Raw genomic sequence first — 25,118 nt, forward strand, 5'->3', positions numbered from 1 at the left:
GTAGCAGTAAGAAAAGAACGGTTAACAATATGCGTCACGTCATATCCAACTGTATCTGCAAGTCCCGCAAATACTCTGGCAGGACAAGGGTCAGAGGGAGATCCTGATTGTAAGGCAGCAAGGATTTTAACAATATCCGTTTTTTCTACCGGGGTAAAACTAGCAAACTGTTCAGTGTGGTCAGGCATCATGGGAGAGGGAATGGCCAGAGGAGATGAAAAGCTGTTGCAGACAGTAAGCAAATCATCCTGAATTTTGGTGATTTTGTCAACAAAGAATACAGAGAGATATTAGGGGGGCCTTTGTGCTGCCACCTGATTTGCCACTGGCTTGGCAGGTGACACAACACCGACAACACTCCTTGGCATCTTCTGACATGTGTGGCCAGTGAAAGTGAGGGACAAGCCTGTCCCAAGTCTTGTTCTGGCCAAGATGTCCTGCTAAGGGAATATCATGGGCTAAGGTAAGAAGGAAGCCCCATAATGCCAAAGGTATGACCAACCTCCTGGAAGCACCAGGCTTGGGGTCTCTAGCCTCTGAATAAAGGAGCCCTTCATCCCAATACACTCTATGGGTACCTGAAGCATTCCCAGCAGCCGCTTGTTGACTGAGGGGTTCAAGAGAGGGGCAGTCCAACTGCCCCTGCCTCAGATCTGCCCTTGAAGGTCCCCCTGTCCCAAGAAACTCAACCTGATCAGGCTCAAGCTCTTCTAGTACAGTTCCTTCTTGGGGCTCACACTCAGCTTCCTCAGAAGGCTGATCCTCATTCTGAGGCAGGGGGAAGGCACTGCCTTAACCCTACTGCTCTTTCTCTTGGTTGGCAACTGGTCCAAAGATTCCGGATCCAGGGCCTGTTCAGTTTTGCACTTTTTGGCCTTTGACCTGGTCACAGCAAGGACATGTGCTGATATACCTAACATCTCTGCAGGAGTCCTTTACTCCACTTCAGACCAGACTGAAGATTCCAGATCATTGCCAAGCAGACATTCTACAGGGAGGTCTGAACTAACAACAACTCTTTTGAGGCAAGTTACCCCTCTCCAGGAGAAATTAACAATTGCCATACTATGGGTGGTAGTGACATTGCTTGCATTGGTCACTAGGTAATTGTCACCTAGTATTATCCGTCCAGGGTCCACAAAGTTAGGTGTCGCCATGGTGACACTGGCCCGTGTCCCAATAGGCCTGAGCCACTTTGTTATTGATTAAAAGTGTCTGTCTGTACTTGCCCACGTTATTGGGGCTCACATAGAGGACATAGCCATGTTCACATCACAGTACCCGGGGTTAACCCCACTATAGTCTTGGGTTGAGAACCACCACTATTAACTGTACTAGGGGGTGCTGGTGGTTGGAGCTGTCTCCTTTTTGGTGGTATCACTGGTCTAGTGTGTATTAACCTTACAATTTTTGCACCATGGTTTCTTTGGGCCTTCCTTTTTCTTAGATTGTTGGGAACTCCCACCATTAGAAGCTTTTTGGGGACCTTGTGAAGACTTCTGGTCTTTTGCTGTCTCCCCACCCTTTTGGTCTTGCTTCTTCTGATCACCACCTTGGTTCTGGACCTTCTCCTTTATCCTGGTTCTGACCCATTTGTCTGCCTTCTTTCCCAATTCTTGGGGAGAGGTCAGATCAGAGTCAATCAGGTGTTGATGCAATAACTGGTTCTGACAATTATTAAGAATTTGTTCTCTCATAATCAAATTATACAATCCTGTATAGTATTTGACCTTACTGCCCAGTAATCAGCCCTCCAGAGCCTTAGTGGCACAATCTACAAAGTCAGTCCAGTCCTGAGTCTGTGGCTTCTGGGTGTCTTTGAACAGCAACCTATACTGTTCAGTGGTTAAGCCAAACCCATCTATCAGACCACTCTTCAGGACAGTGTAGTTGTTAGCATCCTCATCACTAACTGTGAGGAGCTTGTCTCTACCTTTTTCTGAAAAGGAGAGCCATAAGATTGCTGCCCGCTGACTTTGGGGTACCTGCTGTACTTTGAAAGCCCTCTCCAAAGCAGTTATCCACTTGTGGATGTCATTCCCACTCTGGTAGGGAAGGACAATCTTACTTAGGTTTCTATGGTCATATGACCTTTCCATATCTCTAGGGATTGTTGCTGACACCAGTGGAATCTAATCCACTCAACTTTTGCTCTCTAGCAAGAGCCAGGGTCTCTTTGGCAAGGGCAATTTCTTGCCTCTTGATCCTAAGCTTTACTTCCCTCATTATAGCCTTATGCTCTCTTCTCTGAGGGGAAGTCATTCTCCCCATTGCTCAGGTATCTGACCCTACTGAGTCACCAGAGTGGTGGGAGTCACTGGAAAGTGACCTCCTCCTTCTGTGCTCAGTGTTAGGCCTACTTGGGGGCCTGGATTGGATTCTCTCCTGCCCAGCCCCAAGTAGTCCTAGGTTGACCTGGTTCAGTTCTCCAACTTGGACCTGATCATCATCCCCTTCATCATCAGAACCCCTGGTTGGTCATCCTGGGAATTCTCTGTTCAGGGATGGCCCTCCCTGCCACCACCTGTCTGATCTGGGGTTGCTGCCTTTTCTACATCATACTCCACTAATAGATCTATCAGGTGTTTCAGGGTTGGACTCTGTCCTTTTCTCAGTCTCCTGAGTGAACACAAACTTCTAAGCTCATTAAAAGTAAATGTGTCATAGTTAGAAGGGACCCTGGGAGGGTCCACTTCTGTGGGGAGAGACACACTAGGGTCTCCTCTCAAGGACATTCTCTAGTGTGGTGTGGTGTGTGCACCTACCTACACTAAGTGTTACCTACTAGAACCTCTCTAGGAGTTGTAGTCGGGGTGTGCTAGGCCCTTTGCTCTACAACAACTAAGTTCAATAGAACGTAAGTATTATAAGACTTGATTTATATGTACCTCTAGGTACCTTAATGTGATCTTTCAAATGATATCTTAAGATTATATGGTAAAACAACAGCAATCTCTTATCCCATCTGCTGCACACCAATGTGAGAAGTTAGCCTGGCATATGATGTCCACTATTCTAGTGGGCACCTTGCACCAGTCTAAATGACCCTTATTGATGGTGGTTGTAAAGTCAACCTTATAGACAAGCTATCCTAGTGGTAGCATGGACCAGCAGTCTTAGGCTAAAACTTCAGAGAGCATGTGAAGCCAGCTGGTTTACCATATACAATTCCTTGAATACCAAATGAAAGGACACCACACAAGGTATATATCAAATATATATGTATTTATTACTAACACAACCCCTCTGCACTCTTTATGAGGTCAGAGTTTGAGATACATTACAAGTTACTCATTAAGCATACTATAAGTTGCACAAATACAATTCTGTCCTAGGGGCCTCACAAGACATATACTAAGTAAGTGGTATAAGAGCCACTTCAGGAATAGTGAATAGGCCTAGGGCCTAGGGAATCGCTGGGGCTACACTACAGAACCAAAGGTTTGGAAGTAGGAGACCCTCGGGAGACGCGTCCAGTGTGGGAACACAGACACAAGTTACCATTGACTTACCATGGAGAACGAAGAAGTCACAAAGTTACTGATTAAGGACACTTCCGGGTGGACTATGGTGAAACCCCTTTAAACTAGGACACTTGGATAGTCAATACCCACGGGAGCACCTGAGTACTCGAGTTACCTCACCCAGGTAAGCCGGGTGCATAGGTGTCTTTTTGTGTCGGGTTTCGTCGATGCTTTCAATGGAGACCTGCAAAAGAAGTGCTGCAGGCGGCCGAAGGAAGAGTGTCCGCGTGGATGCAAGGGTGGATCGAGGAGCTGAAGAACCTGAAAGCAGAGGGGACAGAGTCTGGGTCACTAGCCAGTGACCAGGAAGGAACCAGGATGGAACAGGTGATGTCGCGATGCAAACAGGTGAAGAGGTGAAGCTTGTCTCTGCAGCCACAAGAACCAGGAGGTGTCGACGACGACCAGGAGCTGGATTCAAGCTGTCCCACGAAGGGTCTAGTTGACTGCGGTGTCGGTATCTGGATTTGACCCAACAAGCCTTGGCAACTGCAACCCACACAGGAAGTGAAGATTGGCTTCAGGTCAGACCAGCAAGGTCTGAGGGGCTTTCCCTTTGCAGGGAAATTGGAGCAAGCCTGGAGCAACCAGGACACCAAGGTGATTTCAAAGGTTCGCCTTCAGGGGGCTCACTAGCCAACGGGCTAGCAACCGGGAAGACGCGTTGAGCTGACATGCAGGAGCGGGCCACACGCGGCACTCGTGGAGTGTGGAGGGCTGAGCTTCGGTGCAAATGGCGCTCGGGTCTGGGGCTTCTCGTACCCCAATACACAACTGCGAGTTACCTCAGGAGTCAATGCAGTTAGCAATTTGCAGGATGTCCAGGAAATCTGGTCCCAAATCTCTCGTGTCTGCCACGGGTCTCAGCTTTGCTGTGGATGTGGGTCGGAGTCCAAGAAGTCTAGAAGTCCAGTCCTGAGTAGCTGAGTCTTCGCGTTCCGTCAGGAGCGTCGACAAAGCAAACCGGCAAGTTACTGGTGGTGCCTGTTTGAACAGGGTGGTCACTCCTTGACCACAAGGAAGATGTCTTCCATCTTCTAGTTGATGTAGAAAGTCGAAGGTCCAAGAGTTCATTTCAGAGTTTCATTCCAGGATAATCTAATGTCTCTAGACACAGCTCACATCTTTATACTAATCTAAGGGGCTGGATTACCTCCTAGGTCCCTCCTATGGGTGGACCCTGAGAAGGGGGTGGTTACACCCATATCTCTTTGTCCAGTTTCGCACCAGAGCGGGGCTGGAGTGCCCCAGCAACTGGTTTGAACCTGGCTATGCATGGAGCACCTTGTGTGCCCCAGGCAGTGTCTCATTTTGCAGCCCTCCCTGCCCCAATACACTAAAAGCTTGTCTGGGGAGGTGCTAGCACCTCCCAAGGCAGCAAACCTATTGTCCAGGCCTCCCCTGCTGGAGTTTCATCCAGCAGCAGGAGGTCAGACTTGTGTCTGTGGCAGCAGCATCCATTTTGTGATGCTGAGGCTCTGTTTAACTTTAACCGGGTAAAGCAGTAACCAACATGTCTTCTCCCTCTAGAAGGGTGGAATGCTACCCCCGCTGCCAGAATTGGCGGGGTGGTAGTATTCCAAAGTGTTTGACACCTTACACGACATGTTTTGATAAAGCCAAACCAAAGTTAGCATTAACCGCGAGGGTTATAATGCACTTAAGAATATATGGTATGGCTATATCATAGAACTTTACTTTACTTTACTTTAAAATTATTTATAGAGCGCACTTTCACCAGCGGTTTCATGGCGCTAACATACAACCTCAAGGGGTAGGAAAGGGAGGGGAAAAATGAAGTGGAACAGCTATAAGGACATATGCTAGAGGTGAGGTTCTAATTACAGCACACCAAAAATTATTTTAAATTATTTCAGTCTGTATGTGCGTATTGCACAAATGAAAACTAGAACTACTATCACCAGTAAAGTTTACAAGAGAACACAAGATTCACACAGCAAAAGGGTAAATAATGGTCCAATATAGAGTCAAAAAGAGGTCCTCTTCAGATAGCGTTATTTTTGTAATTCTTCTTTATTCAAATTTCATAAAAACAGGCTCTCCCAGCATAAACATCGCCAACACGTGTTTCGTCTCCCATAGAGACTTCATCAAGGCTGGAATAATTAAATAATACATATATATTACAATCCATACATCAAAAAGTATTATATATAAACAGTACAACAACATTATATACAAAATATACAAAGAAACAGAAATAATGTTCATAACAAGTTAATACATAAATAGTATCCACCAATGAACATGTATAAGAGACAATAAATATATATACAACATCCTGATAAAGGGAGATAACATTTGATAAGGATTTATACTCCTGACAAAGATACATCAGACATAGGTAAGTCACACATCTATTAAAGGGTCCTATGTAATGCAGCATAACTAAACCTAACTAAATATTTGTGTCATGATCGTGAGGCAGCGTACAGCCCCCAACCCTCACCTCTCCAGGTTGCGCATGTAAGTACGAAAGTTGTAGGGACTACATGTCCCATAAGGCCAAGGGACAAGCAACAGGAACACAGGAAGGAGCACACTCCTATATAAGTCCCGCCTCCTGAGAAAACGGCGCTTGACAAACTGCCGTCGGAGCCTGGATGCAGGTTGCTGTATCTTGCCTACGCTTTCCTGTGCCCGTGTGTTTTTGACCTGAAGGAAACCCAAGCCTTGGAGCGCCATCGCGCTTTGTTTAAAGTTTTGCCTTCGATCGCGGCACTGCCGCGGAACAGAGGGAGGAGCCGCGTCTCGATTTCCTTGGAGCCGCTCCGGAGACGCCGACCCTTGCGCTGTGTGGGAGAGTGGTGTAACCTCTCCACAGCGACACTTTGGTTCCACCTGCAGTCTCGGTTCTGGAACCGAACCTAGAGACTTTGTGGAAAACTTCATTTCTTTGTTCACAACTTGTTTTGGGAAGTCCCGGTACCCTGGGGTATCTGGCAAGCAAACCGTGATATCCTCCGCACTCCGAGGACAGGAGTCGGAGGAGACACAGAGACAGCACCTGGCTGCCTGCGACGGTGCTTGCCTGTATTCTTTGTTCTCCACTCGCCGGACCGCACTTCCAGGAGCCTGCCTTCTCTGACACACCTCAGCATTCAGAAACGCCCTTGAGACGCCATCCAGGACGCTTTTCATGTAAGTGCGTGTGTGAATGGAATGAGTCTGAGAAGGAGTGGGAGGGAATACAGTGCTACTCATTCTGTTCTTGTTTTCTCCCTAAATGCAGGGGTCCCAGAGGGAGTCTAGAGCAGGTCTCCGATTCCTGTGAGCGAACAGGCTTCTTTATTGTTTTGTCCCCTTCCCCTTTTCCCTAGAATACTTCACTACCCATAGTGCTCTGCTTCATTGTGGTGGGTGTAGTGTTTAGGGGACGTTGGGAACTACTCTTCACGGCATCGTTCCCGCTGGCTGTTCTTAAGGTTAGTGGCTGAGTATTGTTGGCGCTACTGACACATGACAATTTGTCATACATATAAATCAAAACACCCACCATAGATAATAGTAGGAAGGGGTTTAGTGATCCGCTCATGAAGTGAGGACACAACGTTATATGTTAATAGTGGGCTACCTGGAAGGACAAGATATATTAGGGACAAAAAAATCAGAAAGCTTAAGAGGGACGATAATGATTATCAAAATGGCAGGATATTTACTTTTGCCAAGAAATTTGATGAGGTTAAACCAAGAGCAGGTGTAGCCACCCTTCAAAATAAGAGAACAGATGTTACAATGTCTGCAAGTGACTCTGACCTCTCAAGTTGTGTCAGTGAAACCAGTGAGAATAGAAGTGAATCCTCACTTACAACAATAGCTACAGATAGCACTGGCATTGGTTCGGCTTTTTTATTAGAGCTGGAGAGGTTCCGCAAGGGAACCAAATCGACTTACAATCGAAAGAACACAGGAGGAAGAGAACAAGGAGGGGTGGCAAAAAAAACAGGAACAGACGAAAGCAAGCGGGTAACAAGATCAGCATAACACGTACAGAGGAAACAGTAAATAGTAATGTTGACGCAGCTGTAGTTCAGGAGTTTACATCTGATAACAATGATGTGTCTATCATTAACTTGTCTTCTACTACATTAAGCATTATGGAGGAGAATGTCTTGAAAAGGGATTGAATTTTTGTCCACTTGCTAAACCTGATTTTGTTTCATTACATATTTATTTGTTCAAATTTACACGCAGATTAAAATTAAAAAAAATCTTTGATACAAACAAAAGAGTGTCAACTATACCATTGTATTCTGTCTGAAAGTGGTCAATCAATTACAGATATTCATAATGTACAAATGTTACTAGAACTGGATAACAGTATTGAAAATCCTCCAGGTATGCAAGAATTAATGGATGAGTTAGGTATTGAAAGTAATCTTCAAACCAATAGTGGTCTTAGGAATAAATCTATATTTGTTCCTCAGCTTCCCCCTGACAATCTTATTGACTGCTTCTTCAGAACTGTTACAGAAGATCTATACAAACTTGAAGATAAATTAAATCGGGTATCACTTACCAAATGCGACAACCTTAATTCTCAGGAAAGAACTACCCTTAAATTACTATCCAATCATCATAATACAGTTGTAAAAGAAGCAGACAAAGGGGGAAACATTGTTGTATTAAATAAAACTGACTACTTTGCAGAAATTGATCGTCAACTTGGTGACACCAACTCATATACTAAAATTGACTATAATCCCACACAAGACATTAATCAACGTCTAGATAGAATGTTGAGATATTGGCACAGCACAGGAGTATTGTCTGATATTGAACTTAAATACTTGTTCAATCCCAATCCTCTGGCGGCATATATGTATATCCTGCCTAAGGTACACAAGAGCACTACCATACCACCAGGAAGACCGATAATATCGGGCATAGGTTCTGCAATAGAACATGTCTTAGAATATATAGACATTACCCTCCAACCGGTTGTACGTAATCTTCCATCTTTTATAGAAGATACAAAGGATCTTCTTAACAAATTAGAAGACATGACTTGGATGGATGATGCTTTACTAGTGACATTAGACGTCTGTGCCTTATACACTAGCATACCTTTAAACAAATGTATGGAGGCCCTTACATACTTCCTGTCCAAACGTGATGCCACCTTATACCATCATACTGAAATGGTACTGGAAATGACCCGTTTTGCACTTAACAATACCTTTTTCATCCATAATAGCACCTGGTACCATCAACACTCTGGTGTAGCGATGGGGGCGAAATTTTCGCCTTCATTCGCTAACATCTATATGGGATTCTTTGAAGCATCTCATATATGGAAACATGGCCCTCCTGAGCTAACTAACCACATCATATTTTGGTGTCGGTTTATCGATGATAATTTTTTGATTTGGGGAGGAGATGAGATGAGATTTTACTCAATGAATTTGCCACGTATATTAATCATAACACCTATAATTTGAGTTTTACCTCCCACTATAGTGCAAACAGTGTAGATTTTCTGGATATTACCCTATTTGTGAATAATGGCAAACTTGAGAGCAAATTATTCAGAAAGATTACTGCATGTAACTCAGTGTTGCATGCAAGCAGTGCCCATCCTACTTCGCAGAAAACTGCCATTCCCTTTGGGGAAATGACCAGGCTACGCCGTAACTGTAGCTCTGATAATGATTTTCAATGTGAGATAACTAAACTCAAGGAACGTTTTGAAAAGAGAGGCTATGATAAGATGATACTTAATAAAGCCGGCAATCGTATCAACAAGATTCATAGATCAGAAACACTCAAACGTAAAAAAAGACATACCGATAAAGAAGACAAGATATCTCTGATCACCCAATTCAACTCGCACAGCAATCAAGTCTATAGGACTATAAATAAGCATTGGAAGATCCTCAAACTAGATCCGGATCTGGATCCATATTTGACCAGCAAACCTAAGATTACCTATAGAAGGGGAAGAACTCTTAGAAACATCATACGCCCCTCTATAGTTAGCAATATTGCTACAACCAGTACTACTAACATATGGCTTCCAAACAAACCAAAAGGGTTTTTCAAATGTACTCAATGCTGTGTATGCCAATTTGCTGATGATAAAAAGAAGACCTTTAAATATAATACTCAACAAACTCACCACATAAATCAGTTTATTAACTGCAATACCAAGTTTACTGTTTACTGTATAATTTGCAAATGTGGTCAAATTTACGTCGGTAGCACCACAAGACCCCTCAAAGAGAGGATACAGGAGCACATACGAGCTATTCGTAACTGCAACAAAAGCTACCCTTTGGCAGTTCATTATAATGCAGTCCACACAGAATCTGAAATATTGGCAATCAAGTTTCATGGTATTGCTGAGATGAAAGCTAATCCCAGAGGAGGGGACAGAGTGGCTGCATTGAGAAAATTGGAATCACAGTGGTTGATCAAATTGAGAGCAGTTGACAGGGGACTAAGTACGGATCGTGAACTACATGTGTTTCTTAAGGAATGAAATTACCAAGCTATCTTGAAACACTGCTATTTAGTCATCCATCACAGTCTTCAATTATTGTGGGCTTTATGATCTTGCCTACAATATATATTTCTGTACATTTGTTTTTTGGTTACTACTATTTATGAATAGATATATTTTTCTATATCACTGGTTTAACAGATATTTATGGATCCGCATATTGGATTATTTCCTGATTACCAATGATCTGTGCATCAGTTTAATATCTTGTTGTGAGTAATGCACCTCTAAACACTTATATCAGTTGATATGGTGGGTATCCTTGCCCTTTATCGCTTTGTAAATTGGCTCCTTATAGACTCTACTTCTCTCGTTATCATTATTGGAGATGGTCGCCGTTTATGTTTTGTTTCGTGAACTGTAAACATTGGATTGTCTGTCCTTCATCTAGGGACAGATTGTCAATATTTAATACACTCATTTTTCTTTGGAACTTATCCTTAAATCTATGTTTTCATTGGGATTTTTTTATATGGCCGCCTTTCATGTATTGAGCTGAGGTTATTGTGCCTGATGGTCTGTCATTTATGTTTAGAACATTTTTTGGCTAAGACTCATTCCTAATATATCCTAACTTGTGTCTTTATTCAAGAGCGTTTAGGTTGGCTGCAGACCTTGCCCCTTAGTTAATCATTGGTAGTGGGGGATTCACTCTGCATTCTTTGAATTAGCTTCTTATGTTCTTTTTGCTTAGATTAACTACATTCCAAAATGGCCGCCGTTTTGTGTCATGTTCAGCGTTAGTTACAGTCGTTTAGTCTGTCATCTATCTCTATGACTCCTACACTGTGCAGATTGTTTACACCTGAACTCCGTTTAACTTTTCCCGCACTATTCACTTCACGGCATATAAATGCTGTTTACCATGAAGTGTCTTTTTGTTATTGCGGGCGACGAAGCGGGATACGAACGCTGCTGCCACCTGGCGGGTGAGTAAACAGTTGAATGATCTCCGTGTAATGGACAGGGGGTGCCAGTAGTCCACTACACTGCATTTGCGTTCCACCGAGTACTTAGTGTGGGAACCCTTAGGTTACTAGTCCTTTTTAGGGCTCGGCCTACGTCAACCCTGCGTCAGCAGGGGAGGCGGAGCTCCGAGCTCTTATGTTATAAAAAAAAAAAGTTTCTTTAGGGGTCCGGGCTGCAACATTCCTTAGTGCGCGCATGTTTTTTATGGCATCTGCATAGTGATTCGTCTTCGCTGTGCTGTGTTTTTAGTAGCCTTGACGCGATAGGCTTAATGTAATTTGTCGTTCGCCATGTTGGCATTTTCTGTGTGGTTACGCGCAAAGCAGTGCATTAATTTCAATTAGGAGCTGTCAGGGTGCCGCGATAATGTAATGCAGATGTTGTGGGCGCGTTCACCAGTCTGCAGTGAATGGCGCGCGTTCTTGCTTTTCTTGTGTTTTCTTTCCGTGTAGGGCAGACGTGAAAGGCATTGTCTTAAGACCAGAAGGCCATATATCTTCAATTATCTCGCCATCACGGCGGAGATAATTGAAAACATATGCCTGGAGTGGCGCGCGCGCGCGAGGCCGAGAGCTGAGCAGGATGACTCCAGGCCACAGTGTAAGCAGTGCTTAATTTGTAGAAAAATAAGTCTCGGTGCTCAAAATCTTTCTTATGCGGCGGCCGCAACTTCTCACAGTTATTCACCTGGTTAAATTACTACGCCACCCAATTGTACCATTGTTATTGCCACTGCCTACACTGACAACTCGGAAGCAGCCAGAATCAAAAATAAACTACTGCTTGAGCATCACGACATCGATTATAACAGTCTACTTATTTCACAACTGCATTCATTCAAACAAAATGCATTTGAAAGTGCGTTCCTGGGCAAATTGCTCTCATGTGCCGAGCATTACGATCTGCTGCAATAAAGAGGTGTTTTTTAGAAACAAAGTTGGGTAGACTGTTAATTGCTATATGTAACAAAATCAGACCATGTGAAGGCACTGTATTGTCCAGAGGGGATTAAACAGTCCACCTAAATACTTTTTTATTTATTTTGTAGTGAATTTATGAGCCTTTATGTAGTGAATGCCACCTGGTAGGCATACGCCTTTTGGTGCAAGAGCTTTACATTCTTAAAATGTATTAGTTTGTAAGGGTAGTCCACTGTGCCTCGCAGCGCTTTGGTCGCCTTTGACTATGAACATGAAGCAGCTTTGGAAAAGTGCGTTTTGCCTACTAGCCCCGAACTAGTTATAAGTACAGGGCCAGTGTAATGCCCCCAATAAGCAGCGAGTATTGGTAAAAGGTAGCAGTGGGCATTCTTGGCACAGTGGTGCAGTGTGCAGCCTGCAGTGGAAGGTAACCACGAGCGCAGGCAAGTGAGTGTGCCCAGCACCTGTCAAAGACTTTAATGCCTCTGGGCACAGCCCGGGTAACTTGCCGTTATCGTGTGTGTAGTGAGTGCAGAGTAGTGAGTGCAGAGTAGTGAGTGCAGAGTAGTGAGTGCAGAGTGCAGAGTGCAGAGTAGTGAGTGCAGAGTAGTGAGTGCAGAGTGGTGAGTGCAGAGTGGTGAGTGCAGAGTGGTGAGTGCAGAGTGGTAAGTGCAGAGTGGTGAGTGCAGAGTAGTGAGGGCAGAGTGCAGAGTAGTGAGGGCAGAGTAGTGAGGGCAGAGTAGTGAGGGCAGAGTAGAGAGGGCAGAGTAGTGAGTAGTGAGGGCAGAGTAGTGAGGGCAGAGTGCAGAGTAGTGAGTGCAGAGTAGTGAGTGCAGAGTAGTGAGGGCAGAGTGCAGAGTAGTGAGTGCAGAGTAGTGAGGGCAGAGTAGTGAGTGCAGAGTAGTGAGTGCAGAGTAGTGAGGGCAGAGTAGTGAGGGCAGAGTAGTGAGGGCAGAGTAGTGAGTAGTGAGGGCAGAGTAGTGAGGGCAGAGTAGTGAGTGCAGAGTAGTGAGTGCAGAGTAGTGAGTGCAGAGTAGTGAGGGCAGAGTAGTGAGGGCAGAGTAGTGAGTAGTGAGGGCAGAGTAGTGAGTGCAGAGTAGTGAGTGCAGAGTAGTGAGTGCAGAGTAGTGAGTGCAGAGTAGTGAGTGCAGAGTAGTGAGGGCAGAGTAGTGAGGGCAGAGTAGTGAGGGCAGAGTAGTGAGGGCAGAGTAGTGAGGGCAGAGTAGTGAGGGCAGAGTAGTGAGGGCAGAGTAGTGAGGGCAGAGTGCAGAGTAGTGAGGGCAGAGTGCAGAGTAGTGAGTGCAGAGTAGTGAGGGCAGAGTAGTGAGTGCAGAGTAGTGAGTGCAGAGTAGTGAGTGCAGAGTAGTGAGTGCAGAGTAGGGAGTGCAGAGTAGGGAGTGCAGAGTAGTGAGGGCAGAGTAGTGAGGGCAGAGTAGTGAGGGCAGAGTAGTGAGGGCTGAGTGCAGAGTAGTGAGGGCAGAGTAGTGAGGGCAGAGTAGTGAGGGCAGAGTAGTGAGGGCAGAGTAGTGAGGGCAGAGTAGTGAGGGCAGAGTGCAGAGTAGTGAGTGCAGAGTAGTGAGTGCAGAGTAGTGAGTGCAGAGTAGTGAGTGCAGAGTAGTGAGGGCAGAGTAGTGAGGGCAGAGTGCAGAGTAGTGAGGGCAGAGTAGTGAGTGCAGAGTAGTGAGTGCAGAGTAGTGAGTGCAGAGTAGTGAGGGCAGAGTAGTGAGGGCAGAGTGCAGAGTAGTGAGGGCAGAGTGCAGAGTAGTGAGGGCAGAGTAGTGAGGGCAGAGTAGTGAGGGCAGAGTGCAGAGTAGTGAGTGCAGAGTAGTGAGTGCAGAGTAGTGAGGGCAGAGTAGTGAGGGCAGAGTGCAGAGTAATGAGGGCAGAGTGCAGAGTAGTGAGGGCAGAGTAGTGAGGGCAGAGTAGTGATGGCAGAGTGCAGAGTAGTGAGGGCAGAGTGCAGAGTAGTGAGGGCAGAGTAGTGAGGGCAGAGTGCAGAGTAGTGAGGGCAGAGTAGTGAGGGCAGAGTGCAGAGTAGTGAGGGCAGAGTGCAGAGTAGTGAGGGCAGAGTGCAGAGTAGTGAGGGCAGAGTGCAGAGTAGTGAGGGCAGAGTAGTGAGGGCAGAGTAGTGAGGGCAGAGTAGTGAGTGCAGAGTAGTGAGTGCAGAGTAGTGAGGGCAGAGTAGTGAGGGCAGAGTAGTGAGTGCAGAGTAGTGAGGGCAGAGTAGTGAGTAGTGAGGGCAGAGTAGTGAGGGCAGAGTAGTGAGGGCAGAGTGCAGAGTAGTGAGGGCAGAGTGCAGAGTAGTGAGGGCAGAGTAGTGAGTGCAGAGTAGTGAGTGCAGAGTAGTGAGTGCAGAGTAGTGAGGGCAGAGTGCAGAGTAGTGAGGGCAGAGTAGTGAGGGCAGAGTGCAGAGTAGTGAGGGCAGAGTAGTGAGGGCAGAGTAGTGAGGGCAGAGTGCAGAGTAGTGAGGGCAGAGTGCAGAGTAGTGAGGGCAGAGTGCAGAGTAGTGAGTGCAGAGTAGTGAGTGCAGAGTAGTGAGTGCAGAGTAGTGAGTGCAGAGTAGTGAGTGCAGAGTAGTGAGTGCAGAGTAGTGAGGGCAGAGTAGTGAGGGCACAGTAGTGAGTGCAGAGTAGTGAGGGCAGAGTAGTGAGTAGTGAGGGCAGAGTAGTGAGGGCAGAGTAGTGAGGGCAGAGTAGTGAGGGCAGAGTAGTGAGGGCAGAGTGCAGAGTAGTGAGGGCAGAGTGCAGAGTAGTGAGGGCAGAGTAGTGAGGGCAGAGTAGTGAGGGCAGAGTAGTGAGGGCAGAGTAGTGAGGGCAGAGTAGTGAGTGCAGAGTAGTGAGTGCAGAGTAGTGAGGGCAGAGTAGTGAGGGCAGAGTGCAGAGTAGTGAGTGCAGAGTAGTGAGTGCAGAGTAGTGAGTGCAGAGTAGTGAGGGCAGAGTAGTGAGGGCAGATTGCAGAGTAGTGAGGGCAGAGTAGTGAGGGCAGAGTAGTGAGGGCAGAGTAGTGAGGGCAGAGTGCAGAGTAGTGAGTGCAGAGTAGTGAGTGCAGAGTAGTGAGTGCAGAGTAGTGAGTGCAGAGTAGTGAGGGCAGAGTGCAGAGTAGTGAGGGCAGAGTGCAGAGTAGTGAGGGTAGAGTAGTGAGGGCAGAGTAGTGAGGGCAGAGTAGTGAGAGCAGAGTGCAGAGTAGTGAGGGCAGAGTGCAGAGTAGTGAGGGCAGAGTGCAGAGTAGTGAGGGCAGAGTAGTGAGGGCAGAGTGCAGAGTAGTGAGGGCAGAGTAGTGAGGGCAGAGTAGTGAGGGCAGAGTGCAGAGTAGTGAGGGCAGAGTGCAGAGTAGTGAGGGCAGAGTGCAGAGTAGTGAGGGCAGAGTAGGGAGTGCAGAGTGCTGTGTATTGACAATGTAAATGACAATGCCATTTATTTATGATTTAAAGAAAAAAAAAAGAAATGTCATGAGCAATGCCAATAGCTCTACCTTTAATGATGCCGAGACCATTGCATTGTAAATGCTTGTTTTTTTTGGCATCATTATCGATCTTATTGACTCCTAAAACATGCCTTTCATGTATACTTTTTTGTGTTTACATTGCAACTTATCAAGGTTGCGAACGCGGACTTCTTTTACCCTTCTGGGAGTTCGTCCAAACTTACTTGCTCACCTTGGAAACTGTGTGATTTATGTTATGGGATCCTTCCTATAACTCTGGACTTTGATAGCCGCAATTCATATTCATTTTCGCCCATGGTGAGCCATTACTTCACTATTTATACATAATAAGGTGTTTAGGGCCATTTATTGTTCTATCTGGCATGCAGCACTTATATTAAATTGTTCTTTCTTGAATCGGCAGCCATGTTAATGTTACTACATTCAATATCAGTAACTTGTTCGGGAACTGATTCCGACTTTGTATTTATTCTTGTTGCATTGGATATTCATCCAGGGATGATAGTCGTGTGTGCCTAAATTTTCTAGTCTTGATAATAAGCTCCTTTTCTTATTTGCTGAGAACTAAATGTTTACATCAATTTTTGGTACTATTCATAACTTATTTGGACTTAACTTTTCTCACTTCACATAATATCCTAATAGGATCTGTTCTTTAGCTCCTATATTGAGCATAGAGCGTGGGTCTCTTATGCTATTTATATACACAATCGTTTCAATCTGGGTAATACGTATTATTGCTCTATGTTATATAAACATCGTCCTAGTACACAGATTTGTATATCATGTATGGAATGTGTGTTTCCACATATTTTATGACATTGTATCATGTCACCTTTAAATTTTCTTTCAGGCCTTGGACGGATAATTTAGCAATAACAAATAATAGAATGTCTATATTCATTCTGCTTTTATACTCAGATACATCTTCTCAATAATTAATGATGACTTGTTTGCCAAGAATAATATGCTGACCCTCATGTCGAAGTGAATTCAGTCTTGTGTTTTATCCTATTCTCTATTTCTGGGGTGAGTTACTCTGTCTCACTACCATTTTGTGTAAATATTGGCTTTGTTTATGTATATCTGTGGTCTTGCAATACCCTTTTTTCTTAGATTCATATATAATAACTGAGTGCCTGTGCGATACATTGTTTCATTCGACTTTAGATTCTGTTTCATTCCATATTGTGGAACATCCTTCAATTGCGTATTATCTTTTATTTTGTATAAACGGCTTCTAATTGTTGATAGTCTCCTTGCCTATAAAATCCTTTTATTGATTCCGGTTTTTGTGTCTGATACCTATTTGCGATATTGACTCCCATTTCTTGTCCTTCCAGGTAGCCCACTATAAACATATAACGTTGTGTCCTCACTTCATGAGCGGATCACTAAACGCCTTCCTACTATTATCTATGGTGGGTGTTTTGATTTATATGTATGACAATTATTTAGTTAGGTTTTAGTTATGCTGCATTACATAGGACCCTTTAATAGATGTGTGACTTACCTATGTCTGATGTATCTTTGTCAGGAGTATAAATCCTTATCAAATGTTATCTCCCTTTATTAGGATGTTGTATATATATTTATTGTCTCTTATACATGTTCATTGGTGGATACTATTTATGTATTAACTTGTTATGAACATTATTCCTGTTTCTTTGTATATTGTGTATATAATGTTTTTGTACTGTTTATATATAATACTTTTTGATGTATGGATTGTAATATATATGTATTATTTAATTATTCCAGCCTTGATGAAGTCTCTGTGGGAGACGAAACACGTGTTGGCGATGTTTATGCTGGGAGAACCTGTTTTTATGAAATTTGAATAAAGAAAAATAACAAAAATAACGCTATCTGAAGAGGACCTCTTTTTGACTCTATATTGGACCATTATTTACCCTTTTGCTGTGTGAATCTTGTGTTGTCTTCTAAACTTTACTGGTGATAGTAGTTCTAGTTTTCATTTGTGCAATACGCACATAAAGACTGAAATAATTTAAAATAATTTTTGGTGTGCTGTAATTAGAACCTCACCTCGTTGTAGCATTAGCTCCGGTTGTACATTTGTGTGCACCGATATAGCACCTTTAGGTAGTAGGTGCCTTGAGTTTCTTGAGCACCCATTGTACACTATCTAACTGTTTCTATTTATAACACGTATTTACTTATTTGTACTATGTAACATATTTTCTATTGAATGTTGCGAACTTCTCCATTTTGGACACTACTACCCTCTCCTGTTGAGCTATAAGGACATGGTTCCGAAAGCTGCAGAGGGGCTCAGCTCATGCTAGGGCACCCTCTCACATAAAACCAAGCATTCTGCCTCCAGGATTGTTAAGGCCTGCCATAGGAGTGACTTATAGGTTACTATGTATCTATATATAAGGTAGATATAGATATACTATATCTAAGTAAGGGGTGATTACACCACCTTACCCAAGCTGAGTGATCAGCCTGTGGTGTCAGTTTGGATGGCCAGCCAGGGGTGGCATAATACATGCTGCACCCCTGGTAGGCCTTGGATGCACCTATGCCCTGGTTACCTATGGTACACTATACAGGAGCTCACAAGGGCGACCCAATACCCAATCAGGAATGTACCTAAAGTACATGGTATCGATTTAGAGAGAGAACAGCTGGGCTGTGGGTCTGATTAGCATGCCCACAGTCACACTAAAGTCGAACAAACAAAAAATCACAGCAAAAAGTGGGGGTGACCATAGGAAGCAGACCCTACTCTCCTACAATTTTACTCACAGATGTTGATTTGTGAGGGTCATTGTAGGCTTGGATGTAAGTTAGCGGTTTAGTTGTCAGGATGCAACATATTACCATTAATAAAGTAGGGGAGCTTTCCCCATAATGCGCCGCAGGCATCACGTTCGGCGGAAACTGGTGTACGTGCACGAAAGGTACGTACAATTGGATGTGACGGTCTAGTTGCTTATGCAACTTTATACATATATAGCAATAACTTTTAGTTATGGCGTCTTTACTCTTTCTCATCAGATGACAAAACTGGATGCACCGACTCGCTTAACCCGAACACAGGTAATTTGGGAACTCCGGTAATATGAACCTTGGGGCTAGGTAGGTGAACAAACAATGCTCACTGGAGCAGTTGGCTGAAACTGAATAGAATGCAATAGGCAGGTTTAACTCGGGCATAGGCACTTTTACATCAAGTTTTTGCATAGAAAGTCAGCGCATTATTAACTATCTATGTAAAGTGATGCAAACACTTTGGCTAATGTGTATGGTTAGAAAATATTTGCGTACTGAAATAACTTTTTAGAGTATACATGTAGTATGATTGAAATTATTTTAATGCCTCATGATAGAGAGTTTCGGTGCCACAGCGTAGTCGCCGTGACCAATTGCCTCAACCGCACTGCATTAATCCATAAGATAGATTTACAACTACTGTTTTGACAACTTAGATGTCATATAAAGAAATCCAAATGAGTCAGGCTATTTAAGATGAGTTACTGGGTACACAATTGTGTGATATTCCAAAATGGATTGATATTGTAGGAGTAAATGATCATGTCTGTTTCCCTTCTCCTTGCTTCTTCTTCTGCCTGCTCTTCTCCTTCGTTTTATTTCTACCTTCCACACTGCTCCTGTGTTTTCCTTTCCTTCTCCAAATTTCCATCTAGTACACGTCGTTAACTTCAAAACTTAATAAGAATTGTGCACCATTACTACAAGCCACCAAAGTATGTAGACTTGTCGCCGTATATTGTAACGGTATCCATTTTGAAAACGTAAAGACAGATGTGATTATTTTTAAACTAGCCAGTGATAACCATCTTAGTCGTCACAGAGGAAATTATATGTATTGCATGTGTAACTACACACAGTGCACTGGTACTATATAATTGTCTAGTGCTGATATGAATACTTTCAGTACTGACAAAGAATTTGACCCAATCCAGCAAAAAGGCCTTTTGGCTTAATGGCCTTACACATATCCTGAAACAGGATATAGAGAATATTTATCCCCTACTGATACTATCTTTCTGTTGCTTCGCAGAATTGATTGAATAGGATCTAAAGCCCCCACAATGGACATCTCTCACTAGAAGTAGCTAAGAAGGTTTTCTACATTTCTGTCTAGATGGTAAGTGAATCATACTTACCAACGTTCTTGAAAAATGGGATGATAGTCAATTAGAGACTGTAGCAGTGATCTGGACAGGGAATTACTGTGATTTGAGTCCTTGCTTATACAAAACAATATCTGTAGTATCTGGGCAAACTCAACTCATGTTGAGAATGTGCTTTGTTCGAATTGTAGAATTGTGGTTTTGTAATGTTGCTTATATTTGTTCGAGCTCTTGTACACAATCCTCCCACTTTTTGTGTGCGCTTATTTGAAGCAACAATGTACATAGATTAATGTGTGTATAAATGTTATCTTTATTATATAAAATTTGAAAAATAGAAAGTTTTAAAAACTATTAACATGTATATATTTCCCTTTTTTGCTTGTACTTAGTTTCGCAATCCAATCTCACAATGAAATAATTTTTGTAAATGACGATTTGCTAAAATTAAATTAGTAATGCAAATGATGTTTGTGTATATTGCAGGCCTGAAGAAGCTCATACATGGACGAAAACGTGTTGGCTACGCTAGGTTTTATGTCTTAAACTACATAATGAAAATCGAATAAAGGAATAAACAAATCAAGGACAACACCTCTCCATTCATCTTTTTGCAAATGCATTTGGCTCTTACTTATTATTCGCTCTTATAGTTGCCTCTCAGATGTATGTTAAAAAAAAGGTTGTTGCAATAACCTGCGCTTTGTTGTGTTCCCCGAGGGGTGCGAAGGTGCGTCGTTGAAGGTGTTTCTGTTGCGATGGCTGAAAACTATCATGCCAGAGTATTTTCTGTCTCCTAGCTTTGTAATTTGAGCGGGTCCACCGAGCTCTTCTGAAGAAGCCACCACGCCCGGGTGCCAGACCCTGACCAGTGATTGCTAAATTGCTGAATTATTTGGACAGGAATGCTATTCTCAAATTCTCCCGGGGTCAGGATAAGCTGACTCATGATTCGCACACCATTATAATTTTCCCGGATTACACTGAGCTAGTTCAGCAATAGTGCCAATCCTTTGTGGAGACGAAGAAGAGACTACGGGAATTGAATATCCAATACATGCTGTTATACCCTGCATGTATGAGGTCCCTATACAAGTCGCTGTCCATGCTCTTCGATTTACCTGGGGCTGTCTTTACATCGACAGAGAAGACCATACGCCTTCGACTGCATACACCGCTCCTGTTGGAATCCGACTCCTCCCAAAGTGACCAGTGGAATCGCTCAATGAAGTCCGCATCGAAGCACTGACACTGCTTGCATTGACGGCCTCAGACACAGAGGGAAGGCCCATAACATGGATTCAGGTTTGGATTGCGGTGCTGGCCCCAGATGGGTCCAGGCCTTGGCCTTTGGCTCTATGCTTGGGCCATAATTCTGAACTGGTTCACACACGTGGGACTTCCAGGCCTGACTGCCTCACTGGAAGTGTGTTCCTGAAGCTTTCAGAGACTCATGTTTAGGGTAGTTCTTAGTTCAGGGCTCCATTGGCATGGGCTTACCCTAAGGCCCCTGGGACACACCCTCTGCAACAGATACATCTTGTTTGCTGAGGTATTGGGGTGGGGGAGGGGTGTGTTACCTATGAGGGTTTGTTGTTGTTTTTCACAGGACCCAGGCACAGAAACACTACAACTCACAGAAATCCTGGCTCTGCATGGTTTCCCTCTTGAACATACATAGCTGCACCTACTTTTGGGGCTCAGACTGGCAAGGTCCGCGTCATGACATGGAATGTAAGGTTTATTCTCAACAAAATCAAATGCAGGCAATCCTACGGCAGGCCAAGAGGCTTGAGACCAACATACTACTGCTCCAAGAAACCCACAAGATGGGTACAAAAGTGCAGTGCCTGGTGCAATTTGGGCTTGATCAGACTTTGCAGTCAGGGTTTGTGCGGGCATCGCGGGGCACAGCAATTCTCATCTACCGCAGGGTTCCCTATAGGCTTACTAGAATATGAACAGATCCGGGTGGGAGGTACACCCTGGTGACAGGGATGTTGCATTGGGGGCTGCCCAGAGCTCCGGGGAATCTAGACTACACCTTCTAATGTTCTCTTTGGGATGAACAGATGCATGGAGGGCTTACCATCCCGTGGAGTCTGGCTATGCCTTTTTCTCTGCGGTCCACGGGTCCTTCTCGAGGCTGGATTTCCTCTTTCTTCCTAGCCCCTATATCTCCAGGGTCTCAGTGGTCACAATTTTGCCACAAGGGTTGTCATACCACTATCCAGTGACCCTTGTGTTGGTAATTGGTCCCCACAAACCCCCATTTCGATGGGGTATGTCACCCTTGCTCCTATACAATCCAGCTTACAGGGCCACACTTCAATGGTCAGTTACCAAAGACCTCTCAGTTAATGCTGCAACGGCTCCCTCCAGGGTGGTTCTCCGGGAACCCCTGAAACCCACAATACAGTGGTGGGCATTAGGCATTAGTTTTTGCACCGGGGAGCATCTCCGTAAAACCGAGAAAGTGGCAGAACTAGAGACCCAGCTGCAAGTCTTGGAAGGCGAGGTCAGGGGAGGTGGTGGGTGCTGGCCTGACATAGGCTGTTTTTTTCACAGCAGCAATTGCAGCAACTGCTTTTAGATGAGGCCTAGATGGCATGGCAGGCAGAACAGAATCGGATATATCAATGAGGTGACAAATCTAGTAAAAGGATGCATCTCTTATGTCAGGTCGTACAGACACCAGCGCTGGTACAGGTGCTCCATTATGCAGTCCAGTCCTCAGAAAGTAGCCCAGGCATTCACAGAATATTTTGAGACTCCTAACTCACGGTCAGATTGTTGACCTGTATCAGACTCAGCACGCAAACAGGTAGACGAACGGATCACTGTAGAGGATCTGACAGGGCACTGGTGAGTCTCTGCTCGGGCCAGGCTTCAGGACCTAATGGATTTCTGTGCACGTTTTTGAAGGCCCACATGCCCCAGTTGGGGACACACTTTCTGAAGGCACTGCAGGAGGCTTCCAACATGTTGGTACTTCCGCCCATACTGGTGACATGCTGAAATAGCAGACTTCCACAATCCTGGTCGACCCTCTGAGGAACTGTCTTAGTAACTGCAAATTTCACTATTTTTTTTTACAGAGTTTTATATAGCGCAAACTTGACCCGGTTTCCGGTATCAGAGCGCTTTCCGGTTGCATTATATGAGGACATATTCATTTTTGTTAGGCACGGGGAGAGTAAGTGATTTGCCCAGAATCACAGGATGTTCAGCGTCATTGCCGAGACTCGAACACGGTTCCCCAGATTCGAGGTCGACTGCCCTAGCCGTTAGGCCAACACCTCTATTGAAGTTAAATTGATAAGTAAAGTATTGGCCAATCTCCTTCTTCCGCATATACCCGAACTGATTCATCCAGAACAGGCAGGCTTTATGCCACAATATTAGATCTGTTCTCAATGTATTGGCAAAGGTGCCCGAACTGGGAAAGCCAGCAACCCTCTTATTAGCCGACATCGACAAAGCCTTTGATTTGATTAGCTGTTAGTACTTATTTATACTGTTGGAGGACATAAATCTGGAACAACGGTTCCTCGCGTATATCCGCCTGTTATACATGGACTTGTTGGCGACAGTCCGAGTAGCGGGCGCACAGTCTGATCAGTTTCCCTTACACGGAGGCACTAGACAGGAGTGCCCACTGTCCCCACTGTTATTTGCGCTCGCTGTGGAACCACTGGCTATATGGATGTGGCACCACCCCCTGGTGTGTCGCTTTGGTTGGTCTGCCAAGATATCCAACAGGATCGCATTATACGCTGATGATGTCCTTTTTTTCATACTGACCTGGCGTTCTCTGGCCCACCAATACTCCAGATCTTGGGTCTTCAGGGAGACTTCTGGGCTCTACATGAACCCAATGAAGACAACACTTTTTCTGGTCTGCGGTTCCAGGGGTAGTACGGTGTGGGGATCACAACTGACCCAGGCCACTGAGGGCTTTCAATACTTGGGAGTCTATAACTTCCCTGACCAGGCTATGTCCTGGCAACATATTATGGGCCCCTTACTATCACAAGTTCAAGAAGAGGTAAAAGGGTGGAACCCCCTTACCCTGGCCGCTGTTAGGTCGTTCCACATTTTTCAAAATGGTATCCTTACAGCAATTACTGTACCTGCTTGAAAACTGCCCATACTATATCCCTTACTCGTGGTTCGGTAAATGAACTCAGTCCTAAATCATTTCCTTTGAGAGGGAGGCGCGATTCACGTGGCTCTCCGCACCTGCGTACAGTCCACCTTTTCTCGGAGGGATTGCGGCTGCAGATAGATATTCCTACTATGCGGCTTCTCAGCTCCATAATATTATTAACGAGTAGTGGTACAGTGATCAAATTGACCCTGCCTATGCCATGGATGGATGAGCTATGGGCACCAAATCGATCCTCGATTTTTCTTTATAGTTGGGCGGGAATAGAGCGTTGCCACGGGCGGCCAGGGTGGTTATTCAAATGTGGAGGCAGAATGGTAGACGATTAGGCTGGTGGGGTAGATTGAATAAGGAAACTCCACTCTGGCATGGAACTGTTCTGAGCCATGTAGCTGCACTATAGGGGATCGGGAATGGGACCTCATCGGCCTGTCTACATTGGGAGATGTTATGAAAGGATCAGTGTCTGAAGTCCTTTCAACAACTCCAAGATGAATGTCTGCTCAACTGCGGCCAATTCTACAAGTATCTGCAGTTCAGACATGCCCTGTCCCCATATCTTCGGGTCTGGAGGATTTTCCGGAGTTCAGTCCATTGGAGGGTAGATTGCCATTGGGGGATCTGAGTTTCCACAGGATTCAACAAATATACCAGACCTTAATAGCACATATCCACCCGACCCTGTTAACACTAAGAGCAGCCTGCAAGGGCGACATTAACGATCTAAATGATGATGACTGGACTGAGATCCTGGCGACCCTCCGCGGTGCCGCTATATCATCACGCTACTGCTGGATCCAATTCAAATATTTGCACAGGGCCTACTATACCAGACACCGCCTATGGTGAATGGGAGTAATAACCGCCCTTGTGCCTTAGCTGTGATGTATTGGAGGGGACCTTCATATACATGGTCTGGAGTTGTACCGCACTACAGCCTTTCTGGCACAAGGTGACCTCTTACCTGACTCAGGTGTTGTTTTGGGAGACCCCCCCAGCCCCCCTGGAGCCCAAACTGGTCTTTTTTCATAGCACAGAAGGGATTGGAGGGAACCGTTACAAACAACATCTTTTGTTCTTGAGGCGAACACTAGCTAAATGAGACATCGCTCAGCACTGGAAGGTGGCATCTTCGCTGTCGGTGGGAGGGTGGAAAACGGCCTGGGATAGGAACATGGGGATGGAGATCGTAGTCTACCAGACAAGAGGTTGCCCCAAAAGCATGGTAAAATCTAGAAGCTCTGTGAAAATTATCAAGGCATTATGTTGCCCCCACACGGTCTACCAAAGCCATTATTGAGATGGAGGTACAGTCGTATAGGACTGAGGGATAATAGGGACTTCATGTCTGCTAGATGCATAAAGCTGGTGCTGTCTGGGAGGGGCAGAGTTCGGGATGATGGTGTTTTCTCTGTGCAGGCTTTAAGGGGTGATGTTACATTA

General features: G+C 44.8%; 1 protein-coding gene and 1 long non-coding RNA gene across 2 annotated transcripts in view; one reads left to right on the forward strand and one right to left on the reverse strand.

Annotated features, from left to right (window-relative positions):
* The window catches only part of LOC144786088 (uncharacterized), a 33,470-nt gene extending 16,247 nt beyond the window's left edge, over window positions 1–17,223 (forward strand). The window contains exons 2-3 of the long non-coding RNA XR_013602084.1: window positions 16,724–16,801; window positions 17,142–17,223. This is a non-coding gene — a long non-coding RNA (uncharacterized LOC144786088). The remainder of the gene's footprint in view (window positions 1–16,723; window positions 16,802–17,141) is intronic.
* AKR1A1 (aldo-keto reductase family 1 member A1) overlaps window positions 1–25,118 on the reverse strand; it is a 776,593-nt gene that overhangs the window by 674,711 nt on the left and 76,764 nt on the right. The window lies entirely within an intron of this gene.

This window comes from Lissotriton helveticus, chromosome 1_1, assembly GCF_964261635.1.
Source record: "Lissotriton helveticus chromosome 1_1, aLisHel1.1, whole genome shotgun sequence".
In the NCBI taxonomy this organism is placed as follows: domain Eukaryota; kingdom Metazoa; phylum Chordata; class Amphibia; order Caudata; family Salamandridae; genus Lissotriton; species Lissotriton helveticus.